The sequence below is a fragment of the Myotis nattereri genome (genome assembly GCF_964212035.1).
Source record: "Myotis nattereri genome assembly, chromosome: 7".
Taxonomy (NCBI): domain Eukaryota; kingdom Metazoa; phylum Chordata; class Mammalia; order Chiroptera; family Vespertilionidae; genus Myotis; species Myotis nattereri.
In genome coordinates this window covers 1,814,608-1,835,255 of record NC_138082.1, presented here as the reverse complement: position 1 = coordinate 1,835,255, position 20,648 = coordinate 1,814,608, and the positions used below count along the sequence as shown (strand labels likewise).

Below are 20,648 nucleotides of genomic sequence, written 5' to 3'. Positions count from 1 at the left end.
ACAGCACGCACCGCGCCTGGCACCGGCTCCGCGATGTGCTGGTGCGGGGACCAAGCTGCTGGGGTGCGAGGTGGTCAGGGCCGCGCCGGGCACGTGCTCGAGGCAGGCCGGATGCAGCGCTCAGGGAGGCGGACTCGCTCCTGGCTGGTTTGTGGAGGAGCCAGCTTTTCACATCACATGCAGGTGGGAAAACACTCTGACAGCTATTGGTATTGGATATCGACCAAGGAGAACGTGTTTTACCGGCATCGCTGTGGCAGCGGCACAGGGTAATCTGAACAGGGAGACTGGCCGAGGGTGACGGCAGTGGCTGGGGCCAGAGGTAATAAAGACCAGAGTAGAGCTAGAAAGTGTGTGTGGGGGGGGGGGGGGCGAAACTGGCCGCGGACACAAGGAGAGAAGATGGAATACACGGCAGTTTTTAAAAATCTTTCTAGCCCTGGCCGGTTTGGCTCAGTGGATAGAGCGTCAGCCTGCGGACTAAAGGGTCCCGGGTTCAATTCCTGATCAAGGGCACAGGCCTGGGTTGCAGGTTCAGTCCTCAGTGTGGGGCGTGCAGGAGGCAGCCAATCAGTGATTCCCTCTCATCATGGATGTTTCTCTCTCTCTCTCTCTCCCTCTCCTTTACTCTCTGAAATCAATAAAAATATATATATATTTTTAAAAATCTTCCTAGGACTATCTTTTGGAAAAGAAAACCTGTGCAGGTGGCTTCCCTCTCTGCGGGAAAGCAAACCTGGTGAGAGGTGTTCCTGTGAGAGAGTCAGAACTTCCTTCTCAGCCACAATTCAAATGGGAAACGCATGTATATTTTCATTTCAGCTACTTTATAAAGTTATGTTTTTAACAAAGGAGGCTTTCCAAAAACGGTCTCCAGGCTTGTAGTCGAACCTTCTGGTAATGTGAACTGATGACATACTGCTCGTCAGCGTGGCATTGGCTTTACTCCGTGGGTCCTGGAGCTGCAGCCCTCGAGGACTTCTTTTCTTACGGAGCAAAGGCAGCCACTTTGTTTAACGTTGATTAACGTGCCTCAGGGAGCTCCCATCTGGCGTCTACGACCTGATGTACCAGGTTTCGGAGGAGATGGACATTCGGGGATTCCCACGGCAGAAGGTACGATAAACACGCGGTCATGCCCACGGCAGCCCGGGGGGGTGGGGGGGCCTGTGAGGACCCCGGCAGCGTGGTCTGGCGTGAGGGCACCCGCTGCCCCCGTGCTGGCTGAGAGTCGACAGGCAGGCCCTGTGGCTCATCGGCCAGCTGCCCCCCTGGTACTTGCCAGCTCTCACTGCCCTGGCGGGTCCTCCCTCCGACACCTCTGAGACCCAGTGGAGATAAAGACAGGAATAGTCTTCATCGTTAATGCTACGGACAGTTGATCGTGTTTTGTTTTTCCTGCTCTTTTCTTTATGGGGCACCCAGCCCCTCAGCCCCCTGAGACTCTCCACCCACCTGTAGGCTTTGTTTCCTGGACGCCTCCGCCCCTGGCACAAAACTGAAAGACAAGCCGCTTCTCACAGAGTGACACGGAAAAGGAAACAGAATTTGATGTTTCAAATGAGACCTGGGACCCCCCACTCTTTGATTAGCAAAGCACACAGAAGCTACTTTGCGTCAGCCGCATCATAAGAATAAACAACAGCCCGACCGGCGGGGCTCAGGGGTTGAGCGTCGACCTACGAACCAGGAGATCACAGTTCGATTCCCGGTCAGGGCACAGGCCCGGGTTGTGGGCTCGATCCCCAGTGTGGGGCCTGCAGGAGGCAGCAGATCCATGGTTCTCTCTCATCATTGATGTTTCTCCCTCTTTCTTCCTCTCTGAAATCAATTAAAATATATTTTTAAAAAAGAATAGTTAACAGCTACTAGATTTCACTGTAGCAAGTGCTGTTCCACGCACTTTATAAATATCGCCTTCCGCAATTCCCACCACAATGCCACCAGGGAGGCACTGCCCTTACCCTGCCTCACACACGAGGACACGGAGAGGCTGGGAAACTCGAGCACAGTCATTGAAGTCAGTGGGAGAGTCAGCCACAGGCATCTGGTCTACCCTATTTTCCCCGGAGGATCGCAGGACTGACGCAGGCACCGAATCAAAATAAAAAGACTTCCAGCGACTTTACATACTTTCTCTAAAAAACAAAGGTTTCCAATGGGACCGTATCTTTCGTGCTATTTTTACAAATATAAAATCTAAGTATCTCCTTCTTCGGAAAGCATGTCGGTCATGCACCATCCCAACCTTACTAGTTCCCTCACTCCTCATTTCATAAAACGCCCAGAATGAGGCTAATAATTGATGGTAGTGACTTTACGGGCGCCAGGTACCAAATGTGACCAGGCGTCGTGAGCGCAGACCAACGAACAGTGAAAAGAGGCCGCGCTGCTTTATGGGTGGAAAGCTGTACTGGTGTGGGGGCCTGTTTTTGTTTAAAATCATCAAAGGGAAGAAAATTAATTTCCACATCCGCACCTAAATGTAAATGCCAGAAACCACTGCTTTCATTCCACGTGTCCATTATATTACTTTTCACACACAAAAAAATTAACCTCTCTAATTATTGTTAGAAGCGTAATTTGACTGGCATTCTAAAAATAAAAAGACCATTTTCATTAGCTGGCGTTTGACATTTGCCACCGAGTTTTCTAAAAGGCTATTTTTCATGTTTTTGAAAACCAATGATCTTAAACTGTCAGCCCATCATTGTAAAGCCTAATTCAAAGCGTTAGCTCGTTCCGCAGGCAGAGCCGTTACGGATCTGTCGTATTAATTTAAACTAACAGTCAGGGCTCCTTCCGCTCCGAACGAAGGACAATCGACTCCAGCTGCCGCAGGAACAGAACGGGCTCGAGTGGCTCCCCTAACCGAGCCACACGACGGGCAGCTCCGTGGTGGACCTGGCCAGGTGGTGGGCCAGGCTGGGACTCGAGGTGGCCCAGACCGTACCAGTCCTCTCTGCTCCTCATCATTTGCGTTAATTTTTTTTAAATAGATTTTTATTGATCTCAGAGAGGAAGGGGAAGAGAGAGAGAGAGAGAGAGAGAGAGAGAGAGAGAGAGAGAGAGAGGGAGAGAAACATCAGTGATGAGAGAGAATCATGGATCAGCTGCCTCCTGCACACCCCACACTGGGGATCGAGCCCACAACCCGGGCCTGTGCCCTGACCGGGAATCGAACCCTGACCGGGAATCGAACCCTGACCTCCTGGCTCATAGGTTGACACTCAACCACTGAGCCACACCAGCCAGGCGGGTTAATTTTAATTAAGATCATGCAGCCTTTTAGGTTTTCCCTGTTGAGGTATCTTTCCAGAACATTCACTGAGGGTGGATGACTGAGCCTGAGGCAGAGGCTCCCAGATGCCAGGCAATAGGCCCAGGGTGGAGCGAGAGCACCTTGGACGGGACCCCTGGCACCTGAGAGACAGGCAGGACCCTCGGGCCCAGGAGAAGGCAATGCTTGGCCACGTTCCCACCTACAACATCAGAGAGCGATTCCGGCTACATGTCCACCCCGCGGCCGCCGCTGCCCAGACTGGGAAGGGCACACTCACCACTTCCTTCTTAATTAGAGTCAAATGAGAAACATGAAAGGGCTTGCGAGGATCGGACACAGAGCGACCGTTCTCACGTGGCTAGGAGGCCACGTAAGAGACATTTGTGGTTTCTTCCAAATGGATCCTGGGAGGGTCCAACATAGGAGCGAGGTGCTGTTGTTTGTTTGTTTGTTTACTTAAATCTTTACTGTTGAAAGTCTTACCTTTTCCCCCCCGACCTCACCCCGCCGCCCCTGCACCCGCCCCAGGCCTTCGCACCCTGCTGTCGGTGTCCATGGGTCACGCACACAAGTTGGACGAGTACTTTGTAAACATGGAAGCGCCAGGTAGGTGGTAAAGCACCTTGATTTGTGCCACCCCAGAGCTCCCCCTGCCCCAGCAGGGCTTTCTCTGCGACTAGAAAGCATGAGCCACTACGAACACACGCACACCAGGGGGAGGCCACTGCTCCCACCTCCATCCCCATCCCGCCTCCCAGTCCCCAACGCCGCGCTGGTCAGAGTCAAGCCCCAGCACACGCCTGAGGGCTTATTAATAGGAATGACTCCATCATCTTGCCAGCACGGAAAGTGACAGCTCATCTTTCTTTTTCCCACCAGAAATAATCCCTAGAGTCAAGCACTTCGTCACAAAGGACATGGAGATCGATGGTTCTGCTCTCAAGCTGGTGACAAACACGCAGGTCTGGATGTTTTGAAATCCTTCTAATTCCTGCACAAATAACACAGAAGGGCCAGCGCACACCGCCATTCGTCAGATTGTGCGGCCGTAACGAGACATCGGTGGTGACCTGGAGCCGGGAGTCCTGACAAAATCGAAATGCGACAACATCGGAACACATGGCCGGTGCTCTGCGTGCCCCTGGGGCTGGGGGCTTCCACGGGAATAGCGTTTCAGATCGAGAATGTCTCCAGACAACGGCTTTCCTCTTCATCCCGGGAGGGGCCCGCCCACAGGAGCTGGGACCCGGGCAGCTGCCCGCCGCCCGCAGCTCAATGCCAAGGACTCCCAGGCCTTCCCAACCACAAAGACGCCTTCTGTAGCAAACTCTGAGAATCATGTTCCTTTATTTGGGCTTTTGAAACTTGCAGCACCCATACTGTGGCCCAATTTTAGTAAATACAGGGTGGGGCGAAAGTAGGTTTACAGGTGTTGCCATTCAATGTGTGTATAGACTGATTGATTAAATGTTTACTGGTCCTCTAACATCTACCCAGCACTGTGAAATGCACAAAGTAAGTACTGAGGGACATAAAGAACCACCTCAGGCTAATGAACCCGAACATATTTTTTACTGCATCATGGCCATCGTTTGGGACAATCCATCATCAGAAGCTTTCTGAGAAATGCTACCTTAAAAAATGAATTTCCACACAACACAATGTACAGATGATGTAGTATAGGATTATACACTTGAAAATATGTAATTTCATTAACCAAGGTCACCCCAATAAATTCAATAAAAAAATTTTGTAATAAAAAAAGGTTATATGATCGATTGGTGGTGTAACTGGCACATTGAGTTATATTTGGGATTATAAGATCTAATTTATAGATGGCCTAAAAACTTCTTCTACATTATTCAATGTTTTAATTGTTGAGATTTTAATTTTCTACGGTACGTTAATTTTTTTAGTCACCGGTTGATAGTACAAATTGTTAATATATAAATCTTAGCTTTCAGCCTCAATTTGTAATCCTTCTGCTTTTAATTAATCTTACTTTCTTGAATTAACAAAATATTTTCGTGTAAGGTGGATAAATTGTAATGATTAGAACAGAATGCTAAAGAAAATCACCCAAAATACCCCTTGTGAGTTGGTGTTTAAATCCTTCACTTTAGGGGCAGAAACACAGCACAAACATCACTTCTTGGCAGCCAGGAAGTCTGCGTTTTCCCCAGGTGACTGGGCCTGGCGCCATGTGCGTCTGGGAAATTTATCCCGATTTTGGATGATAAGATACAGCATACTAGCAGCTGACCATTGCTTCATCTCAGAACAGCTAACGATTATTTTTAAGCGTTAATTTCAGAAAAGTCTCCCCGTGTGTTACGCTGCTGTAACTGACAACCCCACGCGTTTTGCTGCCCAGCAAGTACTGAAGCCCAGGGAGAAAAGGAGATGCTGTTTCTCCTCCGACTGGACCAGACAGAGGACATCGATGGAGGAGGCGTTAACTTCAACGGGGCAGGCGCAGCTGCGATCAGATCGGGCGCGGAACTGCAAGGGGCCTGAGGGGCATTTTCAAAAGGAGTCAATTCCGTTTGGACGCTGTTCGCTCCTGGGACCAGAGTGGAACCAGCAGCCGAAACCCTGCGTTTCTGGGCGAGACCCGGGGCACTGCCCCGCCATGGGTGCGCTCGGGGAGGCGAGGCTCTGCCCAGCTCTGCTGAAGACACCGTCTTCCTCGGGGGGCGGAGCGAGAGGGGGCCGTGGACCCTCCGGGGTCGAGCCCACAGAACAGGCTTCTGCACCCCGCAATCTCCCGGTGAGTCCCACAGAATCCCTCTTCTAGTGACATTGCACGAGGCCCACTTCCACCAGCAACGGAAAGATAAATTCAGTAACATTTTAAAAGTATATTTTCTCAGTTTATTCTAGATAATTATATCTTTCCTCCCTTTTGCATTATTAATTATTATTAGTTATTAATTAGCCACTGAATGGGCACAAGATTCCCAGAAAAGGGCTTTACAAATGAGCAGTGTTCCTGTCCCACAGGACCGAGGCATCTGGGTTTAGCTTTATTCTCTGCAAACACGGTGTTTGCTTGTACCCAAGAACGGTGGGGCTCCTTCCATGCTCCCCGAGGGTATTTTGAAATAATGAAAGTATTTTCCTTTAATTCTTAATTCCAACGCTCAGTTACAGGAGTCAGTGGTATGTGCTTTAGTTACCAGTCTTGCGCTCGCTAGTCCTGTGATGGAAGAGATGGACTATTGGCATTGCCATGCTGATGTGGCTCAGTGATTGAGCATCATGAACCAGGACATGACAGTTCAATTCCTGGTCAGGGCACAGGCCTGGGTTGTGGGCTTAATCCCCAGTAGGGGGCTAGCAGGAGACAGCCAATCAATGATTCCCTCTCATCATTAATGTTTTTATATCTCCCTCTCCCTTCCTCTCTGAAATCAATAAAAATATATTGGGTAAAAAAAGGAAGGAAGGAAGGAAGGAAGGAAGGAAGGGAGAAGAGGAAGCTGGCATCGGCTGCAGCTTTAATCCCCTAGCTTCATCTGCTCCTCCTTTTCAAAGGGCATATTCCAGTCCTGTTCTTTCCTTCTCCAGCGGCAAGCAGCTTTCTCTGATTCTACACGGACACATGATTTGGACTAATGTTAACATTTCCTCCAAACCTAACTGTTCTTTGAAATGTGCGAGGGCAGCAGCATAAGTCACATTCTCCAAGGCATCATGGGACTCCAGAGAGCCGCCTACCTCTTCGGCACCTGGGCCACATGTCACCGGCGGGCACAGGCAGCGCAGTCCCCGAGATAAAGTCGCTTCGTTACCGAGATGAAGGGGATTTTATCGGGGATCCTTCCCGCGAGCCCTGAGATATGGACACATCGCAGGCTTCAGGCTATAGTCTTCAAAAAACCTCCCCCAAATGTGCCCTTTCCTCTTATCTGTGAAATGCAGTTCCCTTAGATTTACGCCTGATTCTAGCGAAGGCTCCTAAGGCCCAGATGGAAAAAGCTCTCAAGACCACGTGGCTCTACAGCCGGTGTGAGTTTGACATGCTGCAACTATAGGGAGGAGTCGTAGTTACCTGTAAACTCTGGGATTGCGGAATGAAAGGGGTGAGCTTTGTTTAGGATTCTCAAATGATGCTACAAAGCATCTTTCAAGATGCTACTGCATCCCAGCATCTTCAGGCTTGTCCCTCATGGTAACATATCTGCTCTTATAACATTTATACTAATAAAAGGGTAATATGCTAATTAGGGAGCGGGCCTAAGCCGTCAGTAGGACATCCCCTGAGGGCTCCCAGACTGTGAGAGGGGGCAGGCCGGGCTGAGGGACCCCCCTCCTCCAGTGCACGAATTTTCATGCACCGGGCCTCTAGTTATCCCATAAAACCAAACATTATAACGTGTTACAAAGGGGCCCTCAACACCACCTAGTTCCTCTGCCATAAGCCTGTTTTAGAATTTCATTTTATTTTCTGGGGACAGCACGCACGCAGCCCCACCACTACCACACTGTGCAGCGAGTTTCCCAAATGTGGAGAAATTGCAGCGGGGCAGCCCACCCCGAGGGCATTTCTGATCAAGGTATTTCCCCTGCAGGTAAGAACCTGTTTCGTAGTTTAAAACAGTCACGTGCATGAATTCCGCCAAAGAAATTATCAATGGCTCTAATTACACAGTTTGTTCTTAGAAGAGACCAGAACTATTTTTGTCAGTGGGTGTGATTTCAAAATGTACACAGGTTCACGAACACGGCAGTTGGAATCATCTCCCGTCACAAATATTACTTTAGAACAGGACAGAACGCTGAGCCCTGAGCTGGTGGGGGCCTCTGTGTAGTGACTAACAGTGGTGAGCTCTAGGGGATCGCCACGCTCACGGGATCGAGCTTCCTTTTGAACGCCCTGCATCCTTTTGAACTCTGGGAGGGCAGGCATCTGATCCCGCAAATCTGCGCTCCCTTCTTGCTAAATTAAGCTCTTTAAAAAAATCACAAATCACTTTCTCCAATGAAGATTCCTGACGTGTTATGATTTAGAATACGTGCCTACTGGCTAGAATCGTCCTAGTAAGTAAAGCATTATCTGTCTCGCGGGCAGACAGCTGTTGTCGATATTTCAATTAAAATATATTCATGCAGCTTCTTTTCAAAGAAAAGGATGAAGATTTCAGGAAACGAGACCTATAACAGTAGCGGGTCATCAAGCAGAAGCATATAAAAGGCAGTCGTCAATGCTAAACACATTCCTTAAAAACGCCATTTTAATGCAATAAAATAAACTTAGTGTTCAGTAAGCAGACTGAAATCGGAACTTCTCTCAACAAACACAATAACCCGCCTGTCTCGTACCCCTGATTCCCCAGGACATCATTGTAACATTCAGTCAGTATTAGTGCATAAGGTGAAGATACAGATTTTTTAAATTATACATCTCCGTTATCCTATATAATAAAACCCCAACATGCAAATTGACCGAACGGCAGAACGACCAGTCGCTATGACATGCACTGACCACCAGAGGGCAGACGCTCAACACAGGAGCTGCCCCCTGGTGGTCAGTGCACTCCCACAGGGGGAGCACCACTCAGAGGCAGTGGCAGGAGCCTCTCCCACCTCCGCTGCAGGGGGTGATACGGAGCGAGGGATCCCAGACTGCGAGAGAGATGTCTGATGGCAGGCGGACATCCCCCGAGGGGTCCCAGACTGCTGGAGGGCACAGGCCAGGCTGAGGGACCCCCCACCCCCAGTGCATGAATTTCATGCACCGAGCCTCTAGCTTAGAGATAATGTCAAAGCATTTGAAAATCCAAAAGATACATAAAAGGGATACATTTACTTCTCTCAAGAAACAGCCCATCTTTAAAAGCAGTAACAAGGTGCCTTTCCATCACCAGCCCCTTAGGTAATCAGTGTTGACTGAGACCTTCTCCTGTGGCTGAGGTCATGAGCGAACTAGACTTGGAGGCAGCTTCTTTGCGTCAGGAAACACAGCAGGTTTTAGAAGCCGCACCGGTGACGGGAGTGACAGGAGAGACAGCAGGTGCGCTGGCGGCACAAGCAGGGGAGCCGGGCCGGATAGAAGCTACAGCAGGCTCCAGGGGAGGGACGTTTCAACTGCAGCTCAAAGGTGAGGGAAGCTCGCCAGGCAGAGGGAACGCTGTGTGCAGAGACTCGAAGGTGCACCCACCTGCCATTTGAAGAACTGACAGTGGATGAAGGAGGAGGAAGAGCTGAGTAAGACAGACCGTAAAGAAACCCGCTGGTCCCCTTAGGCTTTGCGATGGGAAGCAGGTGCAATTTCTTTAAAATACACACATGATGGAGTGACCAACAAAACAAGACCCGAAGCAGCAGGGCCTGGCACAGACTGACAGATCTCGATGTGGGTTAGGGGCACGAGGAGAGATAAACCAAAGAACTCAAATACTTAGGCACAGCCCGGAGACAGGGCCAATAGGGTGGTGAAGACCTGGGGGAGGGGGTTGGGAAGAGGAGGGGGAGGGGGGACAGAGGGGAGACATCTGTAATACTATCAACAATAAAAAGTATATATATATATATATATATATATATATATATATATATATTATTTTTAATATTTATATTGACTTCCGAGAGGAAGGGAGAGGGAGAGAGAGAGAAAAATATCAAAGATGGGAGGGAATCATTGATTGGCTGCCTCCTGCACATCCCCTATTGGAGATCAAGCCCAAAATCCAAGCATGTGTCCTTGATGGGAATCAAACCTGGGACCCTTTAGGCTGCAGGCTGACGCTCTATCCCCTGAGCCTAACCGGCTAGGGCAACAATAAAAAGTGTATTTTTTAAAATAAAATAAAAAGGCATGACTTACCTACAAAAAAATTTTAAATAAAATACATAAAAGCATATCCAGTTCTCCTAAACCTGAAACACAAACTGCCCTTACTATCCGACACCTTCCTGCTGGGAGCCATTAAATCTGCATTTATTGGCATATATTATATGCATTTATCTGCATATTAGTATATGTGTGTTTTTGAAGTGGAAACTAAAGAAAGGACTAAAAGGCTGTTACTGTAGCTCAGGCGGATCTGACGGTAGAGAAACACAGGCTGCCCCTGAGGATGGGAGAAAAGGGACTCCATTCTATTTCAAACGCTTAATGGACCGACTTAGCTTCTACAAGTCAGGGGCTGAGGCCCCAGCCCGTTTGGCTCAGTGGATAGAGCGTCGGCCTGCGGATCAAAGGGTCCCGGGTTCGATTATGGTCAAGGGCACGTATCTTGATTGCAGGCTCCTCCCCAGCCCAGGCCCTGGTCGGGCGAGTGCAGGAGGCAACCCATCGATGAGCCTCTCTCACATCGATGTTTCTCTCCATCTTCCCCTCTCCCTTACACTCTCCAAAATCAATGGAAAAAATATCCTCGGATGAGGATTAACAAACAAACAAATAAATAATGAATGAATGAATGAATGAATGAAAGAAAGTCAGGGCTGAGGAGGCTGACAGTGACCTCAGAGCTGTGACTCAGCAGCAGCGAGATGCCGCTGGGCCGGGGAGGCTGGGACAGACGTGACCCCCGACGCCTTTGGAACAACTGACATCAAACCTCCCGCTCAAGGAGCTCCGGCCTCCTGAAGGCTGGACGGTGGTGGGAAACCCGCCGGACTCCACGGGGAAGGGCAGAGCACGTGCTTGTGCACTTACAGGCAGAGGCGGCCAATGGCCAGGGAGACCCGGGCTGTCATGCAGCATTTACGACAGAGGAGGAGCAAGGAAGGAGCAGTTCACCGGTTTTGCCAAACCCCCAGCATTTGCTTGTGAAATTGGACAGCGAGCCCTGCTCCTGCGAGATGGCATCCCTGCGGAGGAGGCGGCTGATGATCATGGGACGCGAAGGCGGGCGTGAGAGCAGGGAGAACGGCCTCCTTTGCCCCCATGGGGCTGAACGCTGCTGGATTACAGCGTGCAGGTAGGGAGCGTTCCCACGGAGCCCGGGCGGCTTTGCGCCCCAGTTTTGGGGGTCGGTGGCCGAAGGGAGAAGAGTGTTATCCTGAGACGAGAACAAAGCCACGAGGAGGACACGCGCCGGTGCCTGGGGAGCACGCGGGACTCGTCCGTCAGGCCCTCAGCACCTCGCAGGCCACTGCTGTCCTGTCTGCACCCGGCAGCCTCCCCACAAGTCCAGGCAGAAGCCCCCCGACTGGAGCCGGCCCGGAACACCCGTGGGAAACACCCTGACGCCAGCTGCAGACCTACCTGCTGAAAACATGGCCGGGAATCGCCCATCTGCGGCGTGGCCACCATCCGAGCTCACCGGCCAATCCCAGCCCATAACAGGAGCGGCTCAACAGCAACCGACGGAACGGCCGTGAACCCAGAGAGAGTCTGACCCGAACAGAAAGCATGCCCAGAAAACTACAACTGACCACTGACTGTCAGGGACCAGAAGAGGAGGGATCTGAGGGCCTGAGGCCGGGGGAGAGGAGGGGAGGGGAGGGGAGGGGAGGGGAGGGGAGGCGAGGGGAGGAGAGGGGAGGAGAGGGGAGGGGAGGGGAGGAGAGGGGAGGGGAGGGGAGGAGAGGGGAAGGGAGGGGAAGGGAGGGGAGGGGATGGGAGGGGAAGGGAGGAGCAGGGAGGGGAGGGGAGGGGAGGAGCAGGGAGGGGAGGGGAGGGGAGGAGAGGGGAAGGGAGGGGAAGGGAGGGGAGGAGCAGGGAGGGGAGGGGAGGGGAGGAGCAGGGAGGGGAGGGGAGGGGAGGAGCAGGGAGGGGAGGGGAGGGGAGGAGGCGGGAGAAGATGAAGCAGGTGGTGAGTCCCGCATAGAGCCGGATGGCAGATGTGTCAGGAAATCAGAGAGGGTGGCCCGGGAATGCTGACGAGGTGTTTGATTCCTGGATTGAAATACTTTCATGCCGTAGAGCAGCGATTATTTAAAAGGTTCAGTGGACCGATTCAGCTTCTCAAAGAACTTTCCCACAGGCCACACCTGACTCCTCAGGGCACTGGCCTCTTCCCCATAGACGGTCAGACAGGAAAATGACAGCAACGTGGCCACAGCCATCTGGTGTGAATGAATCAAAATTACACCTATTTCTCCGTCAGACGGGCTAAAAGCACATCTCCGGGTGTGCCGCAGGGTTTGGTCGTTAGCTTCTGTGCTGTGAGACGGCAACGGCGGAGTGGCTGCAGGAGGCGCCGTGGTACAGGGAGGACCCGCCTGGGTTCGAGCCCCATCCCTGCCAGTGACCTCGGGCAAGGTCGCTGCCCGGCTCCGTGCTGCACTTCCTCCTCCGGAAACCGCCTCCGCGGAGTAAAGTGTTCATAGGGGCAGACAGCTCAGGACAGGGCCCCTCACAGGCCGCACTGCACGTAGCTTTGCCATTATTATTATTGTTATTATTATTATTATTATTATTAAAAATATTTGTATTGATTTCAGAGAGGAAGGGAGAGGGAGAGAGAGAGAAACATCCATGATAAGAGAGAATCATGGACCGGCTGCCTCCTGCACACCCCGCACTGGGGACGGAGCCTGCAACCTGGCATGTGCCCTGACTGGGAACTGAACCAATGGCCTCCTGGTTCATAGGCCGATGCTCAACCACTGAGCCACACTGGCTGGGCGCCATTATTGTTATTAATGTTATTAATGTTGCCTGGGGTACCACGGCGGATTGGTAATGCTCAGGGGTTTAGAGAACTCCACGCGAGATTGGGGTTTTGTAAAAGGCCCATAAACTCCAAGCACATAGACCTTCTAGTGAAATTCCATGCTCATAGCACTAAAGTCAAATTGTGCACAGGACACGTCCTTTACACTCTTCCTGGGACAGTCTAACTAAGTAAATGACAGAGGGTATGCAAACTTGCTTGGAAAAAAGTCAGAATCCCCACTCAGATGAGTAAAATGCAAGCTTATGCTCCTTTTCTAGTAGAATTATTGTTATCCATATATTTTTATAAAAGTAATGAACCAAGAAACTTATTTCCAGTGTAGACATTCATTGCGTATATTCAACACTATTTTTAAGAAAGAGGGGCTGGCCCTGGCTGGTATGGCTCAGTGGCTAGAGCGTCAGCCTGTGGACCAAAGGGTCTGGGTTCGATTCCAGTCAAGGGCATGTACCTCGGTTGCAGGCTCCTCCCAGGCAGGAGACAACCAATCGATGTATCTCTCTCACATCAATGTTTCTCTCTGTCTTTCCCTTTCTCTTCCACACTCGCTAAAAATCAATGGAAAAATATCCTCGGGTGAGGATCAAAAAATAAATACATACATACATAAAAATGTTAAAAAAAGAAAAAAAGAGGGTCTGCTTACTTCGTAGCTATTAACAAGTCATGTGTTTGAATTTTGAACTATCCTTAAACAGCAACATTTTTCCATTTCCTCCTAGGTCGGGATTAGCAAATAATTTTATTAATGAAGCAAAGCAAGCAATTCTATCTAAGCTATTATCGAAATTTGAAGGAAAAACAAAAAACCAACCCAGACTGCCACATACACGTGAAACGATTCTCGCACCGCAGGGACAGCCAGCGCCGGGCCTTCTGGGAAAGTCATTATGAGCCATTGATTGTCCTGTGCTATCTCTTGGTAACTCCACAAAAAAAGGAAATTACCTAAAAATAACTTAAGCGTTTTAATTGCACCACCATGCCATCCAGTATACGTTCATGGAATCGTGCTTTAACATTCTGAAACGGGGTAGGAAAGGACAGAAGAACATGGAAATATGTGAAGTAGATTTAATGTTGAAGCTGGCTTTGCATTCCAGAAATCTAAACAGCCCTCGAGGCTTCTAGAAATTAGTGAAATCCGCTCGGGAATGCTCGGTCTAATTCCTGTCATAGCAACCTGGCATTAGGACAGCTTACAGAAAGGATGCAGATCTGTGATTTATTAAGTTGCTCAGACACTGAGGCACTTTTCAAAATCAAGTGAAAAATGCTTTGTAATTTATTTAATAGATCTAATTTATTTTCTACATTAAGTCCAAAAGGAGTCATGTTTCTGATTTATTAAATACCTAACTAACCATACAAGAATGTTCAACCCATATCCCCCTGTATATTTCAAGATATTTCATGAAATACCTGGCTCGGGTGGTATAACTCTTTATTAGTTCACAAATCTTTTTCCTCATAAGTCAAAAGATACCCAATCTAAAAATAAACAAATATGCCACATTCTTCAAATCAGTTACATATTTTAAAAACACTATGTGCCTGGCTGGGGTTGCTCAATGGTTTAGCATCGACCTATGAACCAGGAGGTCACAGTTAGATTCCCGGTCAGAGCACCTGCCCAGGTTGCGGGCTCCATCCCCAGTGTGGGGCATGCAGGAGGCAGCCGATCCACGATTCTCTCTCATCATTGATATTTCTCTCTCTCTCTCTCCCTCTCCTTTCCTCTCTGAAATCAGTAAAAATATATTTTTAAAAAACGGTAATTGATAGAAACTCTTCGGACATGGGTGTGATTACTACATGATACAGATTGCTTGTATACGCGGGTGTTGTTCCATAGATGGTCACTGCTGGAAGCCGATCTACGCTTGCTGCTTGACGCAGTCGCTGCAGGGAAGAAACATCTGCACAGCTTACGTTTCAAGGGACCTGGCATATATGACATATGTTCACTCCCCCACTTAAGCTCTATGTGTTTAAACCAGGACCACCTCCCCAAGAAAGGTTGTTTCCCCAGGTTAGGGGTTAACAGGACCAAGGAAGAGAATAAATCAGTAAATCCCCCTAGTGTTACAGAAATACCATGTGCTACTTACGAAGAACTTGGACTAAGACTGTTGGCAGTAAATGTGGGACTTGTTGGGCCCACATCCCCAGGGTCTGCCCACCAGGGAAAGCACCAAAGCCTATACCCCTGGAGCCCCACCGACACAGGGCAGTCCCAGGGAAGGCAAGCAGTGGGGCTGGGAGGACATAACCTTGACTGGGTAGGAGAATCTCCTTCAGTCACTTCCTTGTAGCCCATCAGTAGAGCAGTGACCTTGGAATAGCCCTTATAATGGAACACAGAGATTAACCTAGACAGGATTAAACTCAACAGAACTAGACAGAGACAGGATTTTTGGCAAAGGTCAGATAAGAAACAAGGAACTGTAGAACGTTACCCAAAACATACCATGATGTGACTATAGAGGCATGCTTATAGGATCAAATGGTATAAATATAGATGTAACAGGACAATAAAGAGAGAACCTCGCTATGATGATCAACTGAACGCTGTCTCCATGTCCTTCATTCTTCGCCAACTCCGTCCACACCTTTGGGAACCCCAGGACCTGCTGGGGCTGGACCCCAACAGGTCACCTGGTCAAAAAGTTTGCCCCTTAGCCCATCAGACCACTTGCGGATGAATCACGCATGGAATTTACAAGTCATGCTTTGCCAATTTCCTTCTCCGAGACGGCCACTCCCATTCCCGTATGGATTTACTAATGTAAATCCTATTCCTTTGCCCTCAATTATTTGTCTTTATGTATAAAAAATGCCCTTTTAACAATGTCCTCCATGTACATCATGCTCTAAAGCACATCAAGCCATTTTATAAAGGTATTACTTCTAAATAAGGGAAGGCTTGGGTATATATAATAAGTGACACCTCAGAGCATACACAATTAGTTTGCACTACAAGCCCCACAATGCAGTTCACCACTTCACAACACAGAGAGCAACGTAGCTGATGGCCATCACTTTGCCACGTTTCACTATTTCATTCAAATAGGAATGAATTTACACAGGAACCACGCATTACAACTGCATATTACCTAAGTATACAGAACTTTTTTTCCCCTTTAACTCTCTTACTAAATGAAAACCAATGTTATTGTTATACAGGTAAAGATGAACTTGAAGAGTATTAATTATTAGAACAGAAGTATCATTTACTTAGATAATGTACTGAATGTAAACTTTAAATGTAGGACGAGGGTCAGGGGAAGGGAATGGTTTCCTGGGTGTCTGCAGTGGTTTAAGGGTTATTTTCTTCTGTATGTAACTGCGGCTGAGGCCTGAGGCAGGCGGAACAGGGTGTGAATTTGCTCTCCCCTGAGGTACTTCCCTAGGACTCTCTCCAGACCTGAGTGCCATCGGCCTAAGGCAGTGATGGCGAACCTTTAGAGCTCCGCGTGTCAGCATTTTGAAAAACCCTAACTTAACTCTGGTGCCGTGTCACATAGAGAAATTTTTTGATCTTTGCAACCATAGTAAAACAAAGACTTATATTTTTGATATTTATTTTCTACATTTAAATGCCATTTCACAAAGAAAAATCAACCAAAACAATGAGTTCGCGTGTCACCTCTGACACGCGTGTCATAGGCTCGCCATCACTGGTCTAAAGGTTAGAGTCTATTCACACAGAGGGAGCAGGAGAAATTGCATTTCTCTTCCTTTCTGCCACTTTCCTGACATTGCTTCCCGCTCTGTCACCTGTTTACGACACTTTCTGCCCAGAGACTGGATGTCCACGCGGATGCATCCCTTACTGCTCCTAAAAGCTTAAGAATGTGAATCCAAACCTCGAAATTTACAGTCTCAAAACGAAAACTTTCTCTCCCTGTCACCTTCCCTGGGCCTTGCCCTTCTGCACGAGGTACCCGAGGTACCCGGCGCCGAACTGTGACGTGTTCTCAGGTCCCCCCCTGAGGGCGCCATCAGCATCGCCTTCCCTCCCCTTCCTCCCCGGCACTCAGCACACCCCCAGCCCGAAGGAGCTGAAATATGTTTCATGTTGCCAGGTTTTGCTGAAAATGGGAAGACACAGGAAGCTGATTCTCTACCTTCCTGCCCTTACATCCATAGTCACCACCTCATTCAAATAACCAGAGGGCTGAGGCTCACGGTCAGGGCACGTCTGCACGGCCATCAGCTGAGGAATGGACCCTCGCCACCCGCCGCCAATGATGTGTTTTAGACACGGGGGATGACCATGCACATACAACACGCCCTGTCCTGGCTCAGCTACGTAAGGGAGACAGTGGCTGAATGTGTGAGCACAGGATGCTACCGCTTGCAACAAAAATTCAGAATCTTAACTTTGATTTTTTTTCTTCCACATAAACTAGGTTTTGTTGGAAAATTCTTTAAATATATTTATTTAAGTCAACAGGTCAACAAACATTTTCAAAAATGGCTGATGAAATGGTAACTCATTACCACCTTCTAGAGGTATTTTCAGAAGGAGAGTAAGAAGCCTTTAAGATATTATAACCATTGAAACAGTGATGCAGATTTCAGTAACGCCACTAATGGAAAATGAGTGAAGTATGCATCAATCTAGAAGCATCTTCTCTGAATAGTAAACACATCTAAAAATATTTTAAAAGCGTTTGCTCGTATTAACTGATACAATGAAAACTATGAAACACTAACTCATATGATCAAATAAGACAAAACAGATTACTACAAAAATAAAGAAATTCAACAGAGAATACATAGAATATTATCTCAACTCTGTGTAAAGGGGAAAATCAACAAAACAAAACAAAATCAAATGATAGAGAACAAAAGTGATGAAAGTTATTTTTAGAAAACAGGCTCATTCGTGATTTTATTTTGCTTTTACGTATTTTACCAATTTCTTTTTAAATTTTCAGCACAAAATAAAACATTTCCGTCATTTGTCTTTTTTTCAAACGGTTTCAAGTACGTGAACAAAGTGTCCTTCTTCTTACCTGGCTGTGTCGGCCTGGAGGCGGCAGGCACTGGCGCGGGGCGCCCCGATCACGCCGTGGCCGCCGCGTTCTCCTTCAGCCGCGCTCTCCTCGGTGTGTCGGACGGAATCACCTAGAACAAGAAATAACATGAAAACTGGGCTTCGTAGAATGAATCAGTAATTACACGTATGTGTATCTCAATACAGAGGTTGCAGTACATGTTCTAAAATTCTAGTCGTTTCCTGTGAACGTTCAAGGAAGTGGCCTACTGGGCGCCAGGGTGAAGGATGTAGGTTTTTTTGTAAAGGGAGAGGAGCCGGTGGCTAGATAAGGCAAACAGCAAGACTGCCAGGTGATACACTCAATGTTCCAACCCACCGACAGCACCCCTCCTCCCTCAACTACCATCAGCCGCCTCCTCCTCCTCCTCCTCCAATTAGCTGGTCAGCGTGACGGAGCCCCCGGCCCTGCCTTCAGGAAGCATTTGTCCATCTGAGCTTTCATTCTGCTGGAGGCAGCGGGGCAGGCGCCAGGGGTCGACCCTTGGGGTCAGACCGGCCTGGGGGCAGCAGCCTGAGGACGGGTTCGGCCGGGAAAGCAGTCAGAGGCAGGACTCAGGCTGTTGGAGGGCACTTACGTGTAACACGGCGAGAGGCGGAGGAGGAAGACGGGCTTCCTACAAGCAAGGGGTTTAGGAAACAGGCTACGGAGGTAAATAAGTGTCCTGGGAGCTTGGGAGCGAGGCAGGTAAAGGCAACTGCCTGGGGGGGTTCTGAGGGTGGGGGGGAGGTTGGAGCTCTGGGTCCTGTCCTAAGGGTTTAAGGGCGGAGGGGTCAGGGGAGGCCCCGGGGAAGATCCAATAGAACAGCCAGCACTTTCCAGGTGTGTCCTCTCAGGGCTGTGGTCTCCACTGATTGGCCGGCACCAGGGTGGGGTCATTATCAAGGCAGCTGGTCCCGGGAGGCAGCTGGGGCTGGTTTTGCTGCTTTTCTGGGCCTGGAGCTGACATACTATTGAGGCCTAGATGGTATCTCCAGGAGGAAAGGTCAGGGGGTCAAACCACATGACCATCCATATGCTAGGGGAGGAAGGTCACCTGGGGGAGGCCCGCCTGCCACTGTCCATGGCTGGGCACCTGGGCTTCCCCTGGGGCCCTCCTGTCCTGGCCCTGCTCATGCTCAGGGCTACCTGCCCCCCACTTCCACTCTGACCCCCAGGGAGAAGCATTTAGGGAGCTGCTCCCTCCACCCGTCCTCACATGCAGCTAGAACAGGCACTGCAGTTGGTGTAGATGTTTACATTTTATGCCAACAAACAGCTTTCCTTCCAGAGGCAACAGCAGTCGTGCCTTCCCTGAATGCGGTATTTTCAACAGTACCTCTGACCTACATTCAAATCGTAGCAGCAGAAGTGAGTTTAGTATCTCTTCTTACCACAAGAGCAACGAGCGTTTGTTTTTTATTGGAGGGCTGGGGTGGGGGGAAAAATATATGAAAACAAATCTGTTCTGTTCTGCCTCCTTCCATAACTTTGATAGAGGCCACTGGCAAAGACGGAGCTATACTTCTTACGCTTTTAAATCATACTAAAGGCAGATCTCAAATAGTTTATTTCATCCTGTTTGCAACTGTGCCATCTGCAAGCTAGCTTTTCCCATCTTCAACACAATTCTCTTTGGAGGCCTATTTATCTTTTCGTTGATTCTATTCTTTTTCACAACTTTAGAGACAAAACTGAAGGCACCTTACTTTCGGTGGCCCCAGAGACAAACTCTGAGGAAATAATTCAAGTAAAGACGTTGATTTAGGAGAGTCTAAGGGAGAAGGGTTATAGGCAGACCATTAATAGCATCTAAAATAAAGGCAACAATTTTAAAATTTGGATTGAAATATGAGCAGGGTGCATTTTAAGGCCATTTGTAGATATTTATAATTTTATTTATTTATTTTAATATATTGTATTGATTTCAGAGAGGAAGGGAGAGGGAGAGATAGAAACATCAATGATGAGAGAGAATCATTGATCGGCTGCCTCCCCCAAGCCCCGCACTGGGGATCTAGCCTGCAACCCGGGCACATGCCCTCGACCGGAACCGAACCCAGGACCCTTCAGTCCACAGCGACGCTCTATCGACTGAGCCAAACCAGCTAGAGCGGTGTTTATCATTTTAATGAGAAAATGTTTCTCTACCCAGCAATGCCATTATTTATTAAATCATATAGTGTGCTCTTAGCGTTAATGGGCTGTAGGGTATGTGACTAATATAATTAGCGTTATCTTTCCTCAGAATGTGAAGGCTGAGTCTTATCACATCCTTCCATCGCTGGAAGGAGCTTTGTTCACCCTGGACAGGACGTTTCAACAAGACTCAGCTGAGGTGACCGTGAAACTAGGCCGCGAGTCCCCCAGGGACTTGCCAGATCGTCTTTTTGTCTTGGGAAGAGGGAGGAAAAAGGAAACGCAGAATTAGTTCTTTTTGTGTGTGTGTTTTGTTTTGTTTTTAGCCAAGTGGTAATTTCCCTATTTATTTTGTGCGACTATTAGCCTCAGAAGTAAGAAATCACCCAAGATAACAGAAGTAACTCTGCTAACCAGACTGTTAAAAAACAAAACAAAACCACCCTCCAAAACATTAGAGCAAAGTCAACATTTTCCTTAAACTACTCAGCGTAATTCAAGTTACATCCCCCGGGAGTTATTTCTCTCACATGGACTGAAATCCAT

General features: G+C 48.7%; 1 protein-coding gene across 1 annotated transcript in view; it reads right to left on the bottom strand.

Annotated features, from left to right (window-relative positions):
• The window catches only part of GULP1 (GULP PTB domain containing engulfment adaptor 1), an 89,087-nt gene extending 71,033 nt beyond the window's left edge, over positions 1-18,054 (bottom strand). Inside the window, exon 1 of the mRNA XM_081095552.1 lies at positions 17,943-18,054. The gene's annotated coding sequence lies outside the window, so the exon portion shown is untranslated. The remainder of the gene's footprint in view (positions 1-17,942) is intronic.
• Positions 18,055-20,648: the final 2,594 nt, after the last annotated feature.